This window comes from Rattus norvegicus, chromosome 2 (assembly GCF_036323735.1).
Source record: "Rattus norvegicus strain BN/NHsdMcwi chromosome 2, GRCr8, whole genome shotgun sequence".
Lineage (NCBI taxonomy): Eukaryota > Metazoa > Chordata > Mammalia > Rodentia > Muridae > Rattus > Rattus norvegicus.
In genome coordinates this window covers 387,759-405,453 of record NC_086020.1, presented here as the reverse complement: position 1 = coordinate 405,453, position 17,695 = coordinate 387,759, and the positions used below count along the sequence as shown (strand labels likewise).

General features: G+C 39.6%; 2 pseudogenes; both read left to right on the top strand.

Moving 5' to 3' along the window:
- Positions 1 to 17,695, top strand: part of LOC134485541 (polyubiquitin-B-like) — a 583,854-nt pseudogene that overhangs the window by 449,228 nt on the left and 116,931 nt on the right.
- On the top strand, positions 14,136 to 14,251 carry LOC120101110 (U2 spliceosomal RNA; annotated as a pseudogene).

Here is a 17,695-nt window from a genome sequence, read left to right as displayed (position 1 = left end):
AACTGAACAGAATGTTCCTTTCTGGCTTAGACTTGTTTGATCACACTCAAGGTTTAAGAGGAACTTCTTTGTTTTTTTTTTTTAATTTTTTATTAGGTATATTTTTATTTACATTTCCATGTTATTCCCCTTCCTGGTTTCCTGTCCATAAGCACCCCATTCACTCCCCCACCCTTCCAAGAGGGAGCATCATTATATCCTCTCACCTATTTCATCTCTTGGGAGATGAAAGTAAGAGGATCAGGTATTCTGGCTATTTGGGTTACATAGAGTCTGACTCAAGGGAAAAAAGGGCTGAGGAAAGAGTTAAGTGGTAGAGCACTTGCTTAGGGCACACATGACACTGAATTCAATACTTAGATTATGCCCAACACCCTGAACCCCAGTACCCATCCGTTTGGGTGTGAGGAGGCCTCTCCTAGGGGTTTTGTATGATTGGTGACTGAGAGCATATTTTCCTGTGCTTATTGGCCATCCATACATCAAACCTGTTAGATTACTTTTTCAGTGATGATAAAATTAGATTTAAGTAGCCTATATCTTTATCTCTTATTGCATATAATTTCACATACTTTCTTCCATTTCGTAAGTTGCCTTTTCACTGCTGTGTGATTTGATGCAGTTTTAACTTAAATATTTATTTTCTTAATGTGTATGAGTGTTGTGGATTGGTTGTAATGCTATTTGTGTTCATTTGGCTCCCAAAAGCACATGGGAACCACGTGTCTGCCTGTAAGACTCTGACGGTCCTTAACCCCCAATTGGCTCTGATTGGTAATAAAGTTGCTGGTGGCCAATGGCTGGGCAGGGAGACAGAGGCAGGACTTGGGAATCACCATTGCCAGGGAAAGAGAAGGTCCTGGCCTGAGAAATGTAGGACAGGGAGACAAAGACACAGAGACACTGACAACATGTAAGAGTTGGAGATCAAGGCGCATGAGGGCTGCAGGCTTGGGTCTTTGGCTGCCAGTATTGAAAATAGGCTTCAGTAAGAAATAATTAAAGCATATAGGAGGGGAGGCTGTTTTAGTTGCAGGGATGTTTGGATGGGTCCAGACATTTCGATGTTTAAAGTATATTAAATAGAAGGCTCTGAGTGTGTGTGTGTGTGTGTGTGTGTGTGTGTGTGTGTGTGTGTGTGTCTGTGTGTGTTTCCTTCTCGAATCCAGAACATTTTGGCGGGCGGTGAGGATTGTGATTGTGTGCTGTGACCGGCGGCAGCATCCGAGTGCTGATATTTATTAATTCAGCATATGAATATTTGACAACATGTTTGTATGGTTACAGCATACATGTAGAGGCCAGAAAGTGTTGCATATCCAGAAACTGGAGTTACAGATGGTTCTAAGTTGCTTTGTGTGCGCTGGATACTAAACCTTAGTCCTGTGCAAGAGAAGCAAGTGTTCTCAAGTGCTGAACCATCTCTTCAACTCCAGTTTTTCCTTTTTCTCCCCAAAAGTTTAATTAAGAGTTTTAGTTGGCACACAAAATCATGGGATTTATTCTTGTCATGGACCCCCTTTTGCTTTCATAGTATTACGTCTGAGTATTTTCTAGTTTATCTACTTTGTTGTGACTATATGTTCATATCATATCCAAGAAATCATTAACAAATCCACTGTCAAAATATTTACCTATTTTCTTTTTCTTGAGTTCAGTAGTTTTGGTGTTACGTTTAAGTCCATTTTAAAATCTATTGTGAATTTATATTCATATATAGTGTAAGCTAATGGTCCATCTTCTTTTGCATGTGATATCACAGTTTCACTAACCCTCTTCATTTAAAAGACTGTGTCATTGATTTCTTACGGAGAAGCCCCTTTAAATACAGATGGCCCTGGATTGCACTATACCTTAAGGTCCTCAGTTGTAAGTAACTGCCTAAGTAGGAAACTGATGGCTAAGGTAAGGTACTGAGAAGAGAGATAAGGGTATGGGGATTTAGCTCAGTGGTAGAGCGCTTGCCTAGGAAGCACAAGGCCCTGGGTTCAGTCCCCAGCTCTGGAAAAAAAAATAAAAAAGAGAAGGGAGATAAGTGTGGGCCCAAACCCAGCTTATCTCTCCTTGTCTAAGAGTGGCCCTAGGTTGCTTTCTCTACATTTGTGGCACATTATGTGTTATGTCATACAACTAAAATGGGCACAATAGTGAACTCATTGTACATTTGTTTTAGTTAACAAATATTTCTTGTAACTATTAAGTGAGGGTAAGGTAGCACTTTGTACCTGTATATGACCACAGCAATGAGACTGAATAAAGTCACTCAAAGCAGCTGCACTTACTTGTTTTGGTTATTGGTTTTTTTCAGATAGGATCTAACTACATAGCTATCTAGCCTCTGTTGGCTTGAACTCAGAATGTTCTTGCCTTAGCTTCTTCCTGTGTTCTGGGATTACAGGTGTGACTTACTGTACCTGGCTTGTTCTTCTTATGTCTCCTCCCCACAACACCGCCATTATCACTCCTAGGTAGCCCAAACCAGCCATAACTGTTCAGCCTCAGTCTTCTGAATTTTGAAATTACGGGGGTATGGGGGGGGGCAGGCAAGCTTCAGTTTCTTTCATTAATACTTCACATCTTTAGGAGTTACAAATGCCATTAGCTGTATTTGGGAGCATTTTGTCAGGGTGTGATAAATGAGCTCTTTATTATTTATTGTATAAATAATTTTCTTAGTAAATATGTAAAATGCCACTTTTGCAAAACCTGATTGTTCCTAATGAAGATAGTTCCTTTGACAAATATTAAAATTAAGAATCAAATATGGTAGTGTATGCCAAGACCTAGTCTGAGTCAGTAGGATAACTTTGAGTTGTAGGCCATCCTTGGCTATAGAGACCCTATGTCAGAAAAACCAAAAAATAAGCAAAATTAAGTAAAGCTTACCAATGCCCACGTAAGGAGACAAAAGGAAGTTTTTTGATGGGGTGTGAGAGGCCTCTTAACATGTACATGGAAGTCCAGAATGAGCTGCTTATTGCTGTGCCCATCAAGAAGAACACATGCTTTAGTAATCCTGTAAGTCAAGAAGCCTATTGTAAACATTCTAAATCCATGCTGCTCTACCATTCCCCTTCCATTGAAGGGAAGCCAGCTGGCTGACTGTTCTGGTATGTTGAATGGAACAGGGCAGTGTTATACTTTATAGTCACTGATTGACTGACATTTAATATTTTTGCCTTAATATTTCTTTATAGTTTTAGCTTACAGAACCTTTCAGTGGTTGAGGCACTTTGGGCAACTTTCATACAGTCATATGAAAACAAGAAGTAAGAACTGTGTGGTACCTGAGAGCCTGGTTCCTGCTTGAACTAAGGCTAGAAATCCCGGTGACACTGAAGAGACAGTAGGCATTTTGCCTGACTCCTGGGAAACTAGGCAGATCACAAGCCCACAGCCTTCCATAGATTCATGGCCATCAGTCACAGAAGGGTAATGCTTCAAGTCCCTCCACAGGTAGAGGACACGGCCTGTGGTCTCATAGACTCAAGGCAGATCTCCATTTTAATGAGTTACCAAAGGCCTGGAGGCTTAGCCAATAACCTTTCCTTCCTAGATATTTCACCCATCAAAAGGTACTTAATCGCAAGTCCACCCTAAGAAGTGGGGTACGGTATTAATCATTCACTTTTCACCATGCCGATAAATATCGTAAAACCATGGACTGTCTCATTTTATTGGGATTCGCCATGGTGAGCCACAGAGAAGGCCTTAGACTACAGAGCCAACATCTAATCTCCTGCAGAAGGCCTCCCTGCTCTCCCAACCACAGCAACCACCACAACCAAGCCAAACCAAAGACCCCCTCACCAAGCCAAAGCCTCCCCTCAAAGGACCAGCTAGAGGCCCCCTTCTTTCCCCTTCAGCCCTGGACTAGATCCAGTTACACGGTCCCCAACTCCATTCTCAACTCTTCTGTGGCATTCAGGGGCACCTGGATGCCTAAGAGCATAAGAACCAGACAGCCCCTGCCTTGTTGCAGGCCCAAGGAACCTCCCCAATCCCTCAGGCGGCTCCAGTGGTCCTGTGCCTCAGACTACATTTCATCATCCCCAGAACAGTGTCCCTTGACTTCCCATACAACCACTGGTCGATGGGGTAAGTGCAGTCATCTCCCACATCTTGCCTATTGTAGCCTTGCCCTGTGGCAGAGTGGACATGGGACTCACGCAACCCTACACTGAGGAATTTTACACTATTTTTAGCTGACTGGTTTAAATCAGTCTCATCTGTTCAAAACTCTTTTACTTTTAAACCTTGGGGAGACTCTATTCAGAACTTAAATCTAAAACTTAAAGAAGGAAAAGACTGCTAAAGACAGGATTAAACAATGGAACCCTCCTTGCTTGACATATTTACGTTCAGTTCTCTTTACTCTGGTCACATCTCTACCTAATATCCACATATGGCCCACATGGGGATTTTCTGATCACGAGTCAGTCACATTTCTTGTTAATAGGTGAAGAGATCTGAGGCTCACAGCTCTTGAATATACCCTGTATAATAGCTAAGGTGGCAGTCCTTTGACTAAGATCTGAGCTGAGGTCTTTCATCAGTAAATCCTTTCCATTGTGTCTCTCTGTAGCAGTTGGATGGTGCCTTTAAGTAACTTTATGTTTTGTATCGTTTTAAAGGGATTCTAAGTCTGTTCCAATATGCTTTTTGCTCTGCACTGGCAGGATAGAATCCTGTGATAAATCACTAAAGTGTTTTGAGGACATTCCCCAAATGATGGGCATAATGTGTTGTAGATTTATGAGTTCATGTCTAATTTACCTTTAAGCTTAAGTTTTTTACATCATCATTGATAGTTTCTGTGTTAATGTTGTGGAATATAGAGAAGTTGTGGGTTGATTTATTTTGTGCATTGTATTTTAGATACTGTTTATCACTGATGCTCACCTGAGATGAGCAAACACCATACAATTAGCTTTGGAAACCCAATCACCTCAAACAAGGTGGTTTTTACCTACGAGTCTAGTTTATAATTGATGACTTGCCAATACAGAACCATTGCTAACTAATGAGTCAACATAGTAAAGAGGACACATTGTAATTGCAAAAGTTGCTTGGAACAGGAAGAAAAACCTCATTTTTGAACTATGCCTCATCATGTTATTTGTATCCTAATCCATTGCCCTCTTCCCTTTAGACAAAGTCTTATTTAAATAAACAGACAAGTCTTGTGGAGTGGGGAGCCTCTCTATAGATAAGACCACAGAGACATCGATAAACTATTTCTTTTCTGGTGATCGTTATGGATTAGCAGAAATTTATGGTTTTATACCATGACACCTCATAGAGTATAATCCTATAAATGATTTGTAGTATTTTTCCACATACTACATGATTCTTGTTGCTATCAATTAGGTCGAAATGCTGGAGTTTTTCCATATACTACTTTTAGGAGAGAATTTGTGATATATATGTTCAGAGTTTGAGTCTGAATTTTCAGAATTTTTTCTATTAAAAATGTTTTATTTTATTTTAATAATATGCATGTGTATGTAGTAGCTGCTTGGTGGTGATGGTGGGTATGCACACATGGGAATGAAGGTGCTGCCATCCAGAGAGTGTGTCTGAGCTCTTGGAGCTGAGTCAGGTGGTTGTAAGCTGCTAGATGTTTTTGCTTTGCCGAATCTCTGATCCTCTGCTAGAGTATTATATTCTCTTCTCTACTGAAGCATCTCTTCAGTCCTGGAAAAAACTTTTTTGTTCATTTTCCTTGTTTGTTTTTTGTTTTTGTTTTTTTTTCTTGGAAACAGGTTCTCACTATATGTCAGTTTTCTGTCTAAGCTCCACTCCCACAGTTACTTGGTAACAGCCAGGTATGCCTGGCACTGTAAAAGGGGATGCTTGTCCCCTCCTCATTCCCTTACTTTATTCCTTTCTTGCTTCTTGTTCTTGCCATGCTTCCCCTCTTCCCCTTTGTCCCTTCTCTCCCCATTCTCTTTCCCCCGTCCTTCCACATGCTCATGGCCGGTCTTTACTCCTCTCCTCTTCTACTCTTCTCTCATTAAACATTTCCATATGGAACCGTGTTGTCCCATTTTGGTTTGTCTGGATGCGAAATGAGATTTCTACCCCAACATTATGTAGTCCTAGCTGGACTGAAACACTCTTTGCTACCCAATCACATGTACAGTTAATGGCAATTTAATATATTTTCATGATACTATTTGAGTATGTGAAACAAGATTCTTGTTGGTTTCAGTGAAATATGAACGTGTACATATGAATATGCTCTCCATGTTTATGTCAGCTCAATCTAGGCTATAGTCATCATAAAGGAGGGAGCCTCAATTGAGAAAATGCTTCCCAAAAAGATCAGGTTGTAATCAAGCTTACAGGGTGTTATTTCAGTGATTAATACAGGAGGGCCCAGGCTGTTGTGGGTGTGGCCACCCCTGGCCTGTTGGTCCTGGGCTGTATAAGAAAGCAAGCTGAGGAAGCCAATAAGCAGCACCACTGGTTGACCACTGTACCAGTTCCTGCTTCTAGGTTGTTACCATGTTTGGGTTCCTGTCCCAAGTTCCTTCAGTGATGGATTACCAAGTGGAAGTGTAAGGCAAATACACACTTTCCTCTGCAACTTGCTTCAGTGTTTCATCACAGTGATAATAACCCTAACTAGGGCAATGAGTATCAATGCAAGTGTGGAGAAATGTATCACTTGCCTTGTATTTGGCCTTTTAGTAGAAGTTGTTGGGGGTTTAATTTCCGGAAAACTTGACTTGTTTACTTCTAGTTTGTTCTTATTTCTTTTTTTAAATTAATTTATTTATCTTATGTATATGAGTATACTGTCACTCTCTTCAGACACACCAGAAGAGGGCATCAGATCTCATTACAGAGCTGACCTGAGCTACCATGTGGTTGCTTGGAATTGAACTCAGGATGTCTGGAAGAGCAGTCAGGTCTCTTACACACTGAGACTTCTCTCCAGCCTCAGTTCTTATTGGTAATATAGAGATCAGTATATTTGGAAGATTCTTCAACTCCAGTTCTCATTCCTTCCATGTGGGGTTTGTTAAAATTATGGCTGCTCTTCAGCCACTCCGCTGGAGTTGACAGATTATTTTCAGAGAGGAAAGAATCCCATTGGGGAGAAGTAGCAGGTATTTGTAAATTTTGTTCTCTTCAGATATTTATTTCACTAATTTCCACTACTTGGGAAGTGACTTTGCCTTGGGACAATTTTTTATAGAAAACACAGTTTTAGCTGCTTGTGGGGCTTGCTTGGTTTTGTGTTTTTCCTTAATTATTGACACCAAACCAACAGCCTCTTCAATGACGGGCGAGTGCTGCACCCCTCATGCATATCCATATCTTTCTCAGTGTCAGACTTGATACCCTCCTTGTTACACCATCAATAATGATTTTCTCACTGGCTTTTCACAGCAGAAATGTTTGTGAGCATACCGTGATCTTAAATGAATAATCAGATGAATTGTTATTATTTTTTATTTCTCATTTATTTTTCTTTTATTTGTTCTTTTTTTTAAGAACTGAGACTAGGCTTCTGTAGTTGAGGCTGGTCCTGAGTTCATTATATAGATAGGGCTGGCCTTGAACTTCTGATTCTCCTCATTGCACCTCCCAGACACTGAAATTAAAGGTGAAATACACCATACCTGGCTTTAAGTTTGAAGATATATTTTATTATTTGTAGACAAATGGCAAGAGGACACTGTTCCCAGCTTGCCAGCTTGCAGGCAACCTAGGGTGTTTCTCATTCTAAGCAAACTGAGACCAAGGAAGCAGACTTTCTCAAGCAGAGAATCCTGGTGCTCTGCCAATTAAGCTGCAAACCTGAGGAAGAGACCTTCCTGTTGCTTTTCCCATGAGAAAGTAACTTTGTTTATAGTTTAATAGACATCTTGATGGGAAGCATGGTGGTGAGCAGAAGCAGAGAGAGCAAACTGGATATACAACATTCTTTACCTCTCAGAGCTTCCCTCCTGGGACATGCTTCTTCCAGCAAGGCCATACCACTTAATCCCTTCCAAACAGCACCACCAGCTAGGTGTCTAAATATCAGAGTCTGTGAGGACATTCTCATGCATATGACTACATGTTGTTACATTTAATGACTGCCACATACACATTTGCAGAATGTTCAAATCATTTGCTGTTAAAAGTATGTGTATAGATTCAGAGTTTCTTTGAACCAGTCATTATGCAATAGGAATTTCTTTGGCTCTTAAGGGATGAAGACTAGCAAATAAGCCTCTTAAGGAGAATTTATGAGATACATCTGGCAATTCTGGGCTTGATATGTAACACACCATGGAACACCCTGGTACCAGCCTAGAACAAATTTAAGAGCAAAGTCCACAGAATTAGAAATTTATTTTCAGGGCCTTTTACATAGGCCCCTAAAACATTTAAATTGTCTTTCTCACTCTAGGGACTTAGCTGAAAACGTCCGTGTGTCTTTAGCCATTTTTCATGTATATAATATGTTGTTAATACAAATGTCAGAAAGGGAAACCAAAGCAAAAGGCATTTCAAAAACTAAGAATCATGTGTGTGGAAAAAATATGTTTTAAGATTAAAGATTCTTACAAATCTTACCAAAGCTAGTTTGATTTGATAGTGAAGGCTTCATATAATAGTCTTTGATATAATCTTAGAGAATTACAGAAAGCAATGTAAATATTGCATTAATTTATGAAAGTTAATACAGTGGTGGCCTAACTTGTACCTGGAAAATTTAACTTTGTGCCTCTTTTGATTCAACCATGACTTAACTAGTTAGTCCCTAGGCTGGAAGCTTGAGACATGCCAGGATCTGGTAAACTTGGTGTTGTATAGTACAGTTAAGTGTTGCATTAAGAATGCCAGTGTTTTCTGTCCTCTGACCTTGTCTTCCCTTCTCTGCCCTCATGGCTCTACTCTTGTCTGCCTGATTCTACACAGTCTCCAGGCCCTCACCGCCCCCAAACCTTCTTACCCCTGATCTCTTGCATGTAATCATTTCTCAAGAGCACATCTTGGCATGGATCTGCAATAAGTAATACTCCTTTAATGTATTTCGTTTCAACCTCATGTATTAAATTTGTTATCACACTAAGAAGTCCCTTATGTAGATCTTTTAATGAAGTTCTTGGGGGTGCATTTTGCTTAGTAGATGTATTATACTATGTGTGTTTTCTTGAGTTGTTTGTATGACACATTTTAAGAGTCATTTTAGGTCAGATGATGAAGGAAATATTTTAATAGATTGTTTAACTAATTAATTGTAACGAGTAAGTGACAGTTGTATTTATTGATGTTTTATGCAAAGAGGATATTAAGTGTTATTCAGGAGCACATAGATTCCCCATTGACCCCTTTTACAAGTAGAAAGTTGGAAAGTGTTTAAATATGAGACTAAAAGTGTAGGGAGGATGTTCTCTGGACAGACTGCACTGATAAAGCAACCTGAAAATAACACATTTTGATAAGGTTTACTTGGGATTATACATTTGTCTTTTGTTAATTGGACATTTGAGTTTTCAACTTTCCCATTTCCCTTGATAAAATATCAATGAAGAGTATGTTATGGTATAAAACTGACTTATTTTTTTTTCTCTCCATACAGAAACTCTGTCTACCATGAGGAGGTGTTGTTGGAGGACGAAATCTGAAAATCATGGCTGGGAAAAAGGCTATGTTTTAATGAATAAAGGTATTTCCATATCCAGATAATTTTTGTTCATTTTACTTTACAATATAGCTTCAGGTAGAATATATTTTCACTGCTCAAAAATTCTAACCTTTAAAGTTAGTTAATCAAATGTTAGCAAAACATTTTCTTTTTATGTTTCTAATTTTTGAAAAATACCAAGAATATAAAAAAATTTACTAATCAGTAAAAGTAAGTTGTTTGCAGTTTGGACAAAGTATACCAGTAGATGTCACCTATAGCTTCACTTTAAAGGCAAACTAATCTTTACTGTATTAATCTTGCCAATCCATGAACTTGGGAGATCTTTCCATCTTCTGAGATCTTCTTCAATTTCTTTCTTCAGAGGCTTGAAGTTCTTATCATATAGGTCTTTCTCTTGGATGGTTAAAGTCACACCGAGGTATTTTATATTATTTGGGACTATTATGAAGGGTGTCATTTCCCTAATTTCTTTCTCTGCTTGTTTTTCTTTTGTGTAGAGGAAGGCTACTGATTTGTTTGAGTTAATTTTATACCCAGCCACTTTGCTGAAGGTGTTTATCAGCTTTAGTAGCTCTCTGGTGGAACGTTTGGGATCACTTAAGTATACAATCATATCGTCTCCAAATCATGATATTTTGACTTCTTCCTTTCCAATCTGTATCCATTTGATCTCCTTTTGTTGTCTGATTGCTCTGGCTAGAATTTCAAGAACTATATTGAATGAGTAGGGAGAGAGTGGGCAGCCTTGTCTAGTCCCCGATTTTAGTGGGATTGCTTCAAGTTGCTCTCCATTTAGTTTAATACTAGCTACTGGTTTGCTGTATATGGCTTTTACTATCTTTAGGTATGGGCCTTGAATTCCTGTTCTTTCCAGGAACTTTATCACGAAGGGGTGTTGTATTTTGTCAAAGTCTTTCTCAGCCTCTACTGAAATGATCATGTGGTTTTTATCTTTCAGTTTGTTTATATAGTGGATTACGTCGATGGTTTTCTGTGTGTTAAACCATCCCTGAATCACTGGAATGAAGCCTACTTGATGATGATGGACGATTGTTTTGATATGCTCCTGGATTCGGTTTGCAAGAATTTTATTGAGTATTTTCTGTTGATATTCATAAGGGAAATTGGTCTGAAGTTCTCTTTTTTGTTGAGTCATTGTATGGTTTAGGTATAAGAGTAATTGTGGCTTCCGAGAAGGAATTCGGTAGTGCTCCACCTGTTTCAATTTCATGGAATAGTTTGGATAGTATTGGTATGAGGTCTTCTATGAAGGTCTGATAGAATTCTGCACTGAACCAATCTGGACCTGGGCTCTTTTTGGTTGGGAGACTTGTAATGACTGCTTCAGATTCAATGCAGTCCCCATGAAAATTCCAAGCCAATTCTTCATAGAGTTAGACAGAACAATTTGCAAATTCGTCTGGAATAACAAAAAAATCCCAGGGTAGCTAAAACTATCCTTAACAATAAAAAGCCTTCCGGGGAAATCATTATCCCTGAACTCAAACAGTATTAGAGAGTAATAGTGATAAAAACTGTATGGTATTGGTATAGAGACAGACAGATAGACCAGTGGAATAGAATTGAAGACCCAGAAATGAACCCACACACCTATGCTCACTTGAGTTTGACAATGGAGCCAAGGAAAAAAGATAGCATTTTCAGCACATGATGCTGGTTCAATGGGAGGTAATCATGTAGAAGAATGTAGATCTATCCATCCTTATCACCCTGTACAAAGCTTAAGTCCAAGTGGATCAAACCAGATACACTCAAACTTACAGAAGACGAGTGGGGAAAAACCTCGAACATGTGGGCACTGGAGAAAATTTCCTGAACAAAATACCAATAGCTTATGCTCTAAGATCAAAAATCGACAAATGGGATCTCATAAATCTGCAAAGCCTCTGTAAGGCGAAGGACAAAGTTGTAAGGACAAAATGGCAACCAACAGATTGGGAAAAGATCTTTACTAATCCTACAACCAATAGAGGGCTTATATCCAAAATATACAAAGAATTGATGAAATTAGACTGCAGGGAGACAAATAACCATATTAAAAAATAGGGCTCAGAGCTAAACAAAGAATTCACACCTGAGGAATGCAAAATGACTGAGAAACACCTAAAGAAATGTTCAACATCTTTAGTCATAAGGGAAATGATATCAAAACAACCCTGAGATTCCACCTCACACCAGTGACTGGCTAAGATCAAAAACTCAGGTGACAGCAGGTGCTGGTGAGGATTTGGAGAAAGAGGAACACTCCTCCATTGTTGGTGGGATTACAGACTGGTATAACCATTCTGGAAATCAGTCTGGAGGTTCCTCAGAAAATTGGACATTGAACTACCTGAGGATCCTGCTATACCTCTCTTGGGCAGATACCCAAAAGATACCCTAACACATAACAAAGATACTTGCTCCACTCTGTTTAAAGCAGCCTCATTTATAAAAGCCAGAAGCTGGAAAGAACCCAGATGCCCTTCAACAGAGGAATGGATACAAAAAAATGTGGTACTTCTACCCAATGGAATACTACTCAGCTATCAAAAACAATGACTTTATGAAATTCATAGGCAAAAGGATGGAACTCGAAAATATCATCATGAGTGAGGTAAGCCAGTCACAGAAAAACACACATGGTATGTACTCATTGATAAGTGGATATTAACCCAAATGTTTGAATTACCCTAGATGCACAGAACACATGAAACCCAAGAAGGATGACCAAAATACGAATGCTTCACTCCTTCTTAAAAGGGGCACAAGATAACCCTTGGGAGGGAATAGGGAGGCAAAGTTGAGAATAGAAACTGAAGAAACACCCATTCAGAGCCTGCCCCACATGTGGCCCATACATATACAGCCACCAAACTAGATAAGATGGATGAAGCAAAGAAGTGCAGGCTGACAAGAACTGGATGTAGATCTCTCCTGAGAGACAAACCCAGAATACAGCAAATACATAGGCGAATGCCAGCAGGAAACCACTGATCTGAGAATGGGGCTCCCATTGAAGGAATCTTAGAAAGGACTTAAAAAGCTTGAAGGGGCTGAAGATCCCATATGAACAACAGTGCCAACCAAGGAGAGCTTCCAGGGACTAAACAAGTACCCAAAGAATATACTGACCCTGTGCTCCAACTGCATAGGTAGCAATGAATAGTCTAGTAAGATCACCAGTGGAAGGGGAAGCCCTTGGTCCTGCCAAGGCTGAACCCCAGTGAATGTGATTGTTGGGGGGAAGGTCGTAATGGGGAGAGGATGGGGAGGGGATCACCCATATAAAAGGTGAGGGGGAGGGGTTAGGGGGATTTTGTTCTGGAAACCAGGAGAGGGAATAACAATTAAAATGTAAATAAGAAATACCCAAATTAATAAAGATGGAGAAAAAAAAAGCAAACTAATCAAAATAGTGTAAAAAAACATGAAATTTTATTTGTAAGTGTGCTGGGACTTTAAAGTTACTTTTGTGGCAGGGAGTTGTACCTACTGTTTATTGGAATGTCTTTCTTGGTTGTAGGATTAGCACCTGGCTGCCTTGTTCCAGAAGCTGGAGGAACCTGTTTGTTCTGTTAACAGGAGGATGTGACACTGCAATATTTAGAGGAATTGCTATCTATATTAATGGTTAGAGATGTTGAGTGCTGTTTACTGGTTTTGTGTCCAATTTTATCATGAACTTTTTAAGATTAAGAAAAATTGTTTTAATCTTCAATTACTTATAGTCTGACTTATTTGCTTTTCTGTGGCTATAATAAAATACCATGATAAAGTCAGTTTATGGAAGAGTTTATTTTGGTTGGGCTTCCATGAGACCATCATGGCAGGCTGCTGAGAGAGCACATGTTAAACCCCAAATATGAAGCAGAGAGAGTGAACAGGAATTGGGGCTAGTCTATATACTAGCCTCAGAGCTAGCCCCTAGCAAGGTATAGCCTGTAAGTCACCACGAGGATTCAGACATTTGAGCCTATGGGAGATATTCTCATTCAAACCACCACATTTCCCTCCCAGGCTCCAAAGGCCATTGTTATAATATGAAGTATATTTAATCCTACTTCAGAAGACCCCATGGTCTCCCACAGTCTCGATAAAACCCTGTGAATTTGAAAAGTGAATTAATTTCAACATACAATGGAAAAATGTATAGTACTCTTTCCTAAAAGGAGGAATGGGGGCATAGTCAGAAAACGCTGGACCAAGCAAGACTGATAAGGTAGCATGTAAACATCAAGTCCCCTAGGTCAGACTTCCCACCTGTGGGTCATGGCCCATTTACAGGGGCTCCCTAAGACCATCTGTAAGCATATATTTACATTATGATTCATGACAGTAGCAAAATTACAGTTATGAAGTAGCAACAAAATAATTTTATTGTTGGGGTTCACCACAACACAAGGAATTGCATTAAAGGGTCACAGCATTAGGAAGTTTGAGAACCAGTGCTCTAGCTTAATATCTGATATCAGAGGCTATTGCTTCTCGGCCTTTTGGCTAAGATCAAGTGTAGTATCTGATATCAGAGGCTTAGATGGCACCATCCCTCCATCTTTCTGCCTGTAAAATATATCTCTTCCAGGCTGATTCTATCCCATGTAAGCAACTTTCCCTGGCAGAAATCACAGCTTTGGCGCTTCCAACACCTTGGAGTCTATATTAGTATCCCAGGCTTCACTTCATCTCTCAGGGTCTTCATGCAGGAACTCAGGATTACGGTTGGCCCTGAGGTCCTTTGGGTTGCATGTTTGTGTTTTCCTAGAGAAAGATCTGTTTATTCTTGCTTGAGAAAGGGTACATACATAGCAGAGAACATTTTTAGATTTGTCAAAGAAGGTCAGGAAAGGGCGATAATTATCAGTCTAGAAAGGGTATCACCAAGTTACCCCTTTGTATTGGTTGCGTCTTCTACCAGCTCTATCTACTCTTCCTGGGTCTAGTCTCTGGAATGAATGAGTAGTTTGTCTTGTGGGTTGGAAATTTTAATTTTTATATAGTTTCAGCTATGAACTCCCTGTCTGAAGACTTATATGCTGTGATGATTTGAATAGGAATGACCACCATAGGCTCATATGCTTGAATGCTTGTCGTATAAGGAGTGGCACTATTAGGAGGTGGGGCCTTGTTGGAGTATGTGTGGCCACGTTGGAGGAAGTGGGTCACTGGGAAAGTGGGCTGTGAGGTCTTTATATTCAAGCTATGACCAGTGTCGACACAGTCTCCTGCTCCTGCCTTCAGATGAAGATGTAGAACTCTCAGCTCCTTATCCAGCACGATGCCTCCCTGAATGCTGCTGTGCTTCCCACCATGGTGATAATGGACTAAACTTCTGAGAGTGTAAGCCAGCCCAATGTCAGTTTTCCTTATCAAAGTTGACTCAGTAACAGTGTCTCTTCACAGCAATAAAACTGTAAGACACCTACTCACCTACTTTTTTTTGCCCAGTGAGATTGTTCCATCTGTTTCTGGCCCCCAATTATTTACTTATTTAATTAATTTTATTTACTTTTTTTTATACAAATAATTATTTTCTGAGTTTTCATTTACCCAATCTAGATTTATTCCTTTCTGATCATTTTAGCACTTGTCTTTTTTTATTGAGTATTACTACCCAAATTTTTCTTAATTTTGAGTCTTCTTGATGGTCATAGTTGTGTATGTTTGCCCCCAATTGACAGCTAATTGCTGTCAATATGTATGTCAGTGTCATTTTTTTTTAACCCGTGCAGTTGACAGATACATATTTGTCATTTAAGATCTCTTCATATATTACTGTGCTTGATTGGCTGGTTGTCTTCATACTGGTTTAGATGATTTCACCTTGTTTCTCTGGGTCCATGGCTAATTAATTAATTAATTAATCAATTAGCATGAGTACACTGTAGCTGTCTTCAGACACATCAAGATAGGGCATCAGATCCCATTACACATGGTTGTCAGCCACCATGTGGTTGTTGGGAATGAAATTCATGACCTCTTGTCCACTGAGCTATCTCTCCTGCCCAGATCCATGCCTCTTAAGGTATGTGCAATATTAGCCCCCTTTAGTCCTTACTATAGTTCCTTGTTATATAGACACAAGGTAAAGCTACATTTTCATGACTCTATTAATTGTACTGTTGTTGTCTCTGTGATGACTGAATCTAACTATTTTATTTATTTGTTGAGTTAAAGTTAAGTACTAATCAATCAAGATATTTGCTTAACGAGAGCAGATCATACTGTTTATAATTACAAGTTCTGCTGGTAAAGTGTTACGTCAGAGTGGATTCTGGTACAGCTTCTATTGTTAGCCTGTAGAAAATGCAAAAATTTTCTTCAACATATCTTGGCAAATTTAATTTCTTAGACTTTGGTCATATATACTCTGAGATGCTAAGAATGTTAAAAACAAAATCACTGCTTTTTTATATTCACTACTTAAGAAATTCCTCAATTCTCTATAGCACCTTATGTAGGAAAAAGCGAAGGAGGAAAAGAGTGCAGTGGTACTATTTTAATTCTTATATTTGGTCTGGTGTTTTTTATCTTTGTTTCCTTCTGGTGTTTGTTTTAGGACATTAAGGACCTTTCGGATTCTTTCACTAATAGGGAGGGGATGACTGTACAAAGACCCTTGGCTTTTTTGGTTTTGAGCCCTTTAGCTCTTTTGACTGTCCTGTATAGCCTTCAGCCTGTGTATTGATCTTACACAGCCTGCAGTGTAAGCAGTTGAGAGAGCTGGTCTTGCTACCTGTGTCCTGTGCCCTGTTTAGAAGTGGAGGGATGTTGGAAATCAAAGTGTGCACAGGAAGGTTGACTTGGGAGAGAGCTGCCTAGATCAGCTCATTGTTATCTGTGTGAAAGCTTTGGAAAGATACCTGCTGTGTTTTCAGTTGCTAATTTTCAGTTGTGAAGGCCTCATCTCAGGCAACCTTGACTTCCTGTCCTCCTTTTTTTTCTCATATTTAGGAAACCCCAACTGGCGCCACCTTGTGTCCCAGCTCAGAGCTGGTGTGGTACCTCTGGTTGCCTAGGTTTGCTTGGGGCTTGGGCAGGGAGCCTCTAGGTTAGCTCTCTGTACACCTTTTAGACTCATGCTTAATTTCCACCCTGAAGCAGCTTTAGAGTGAAGCCCTAGTTGTTAATATTCAGTGGATGGGGGTGGATTTCTGTATTGGGTTACTTTGGTTCTAAGCCAGACATGGGTTTGTCAATTTGTTACTAAAACTTCCAACCCTAACAGCCCATGTAAAAGAAACACAATCCAAATATTTTAATTATAAGTTATATGCCTAGATTGGGCATATCTAATACAATACTAACTTATTTCCCAATTCTAAGACTCCTTTTTACTTCGGGTTTCTCCCAGCCACATGATTCTGGTGCATAGTGGCTTCCTTCTCTCCTCTTCCTTCATTCTTTTTCTCCTTCTACCTGCCACCCCATCCTTAGCCTTCAGTCCCACCTTTCCTATCCACTACCCAGTCATAGGCTCTAACCTTTTATTGACCTATTAAAGTGGAGAGAAGGTTCACATAGCATCACCTAAGTACATGATGCTCTGCTTCTGGAGTGGGGGCAACCCCTCTTGAGGAACCAATATGAACAATAATATACAAGCAGCGTCAAGCCAAACCACTACAGTTTACTCGTAAGATCTCAGTTTTTAGTACAAAATCCAATAATGTTAGTTGTTTAAATGTGTGTCTTACTATATTTCTTACACAGCTGTTTTCCAATTGTGGGTTTGTCTGGTGTGCTGTACCAGCATAGAGTATTCATAGTTAACAGTGTATTTTCTTGCCACCAATACATGAATTTTTGTTGGATATGTTAAAGAGTCATAATGGTTTTACACAGGAAAGCTAATTGTCAGAATTTTGTTTTGTTTTTGAGTCAGGGTTTTCTGTATAGTCCTGACTGTCCTGGAACTCACATTGTAGACCAGGCTGCCTTCAGACTTACAGAGATGTGCCTACCCTCTGTCTCTGAATGCTAGGGTTTAAGTCCTGTGCCCAGCTTGATATTTTTCTTTGTCATTCTCTCCCTCTCTCT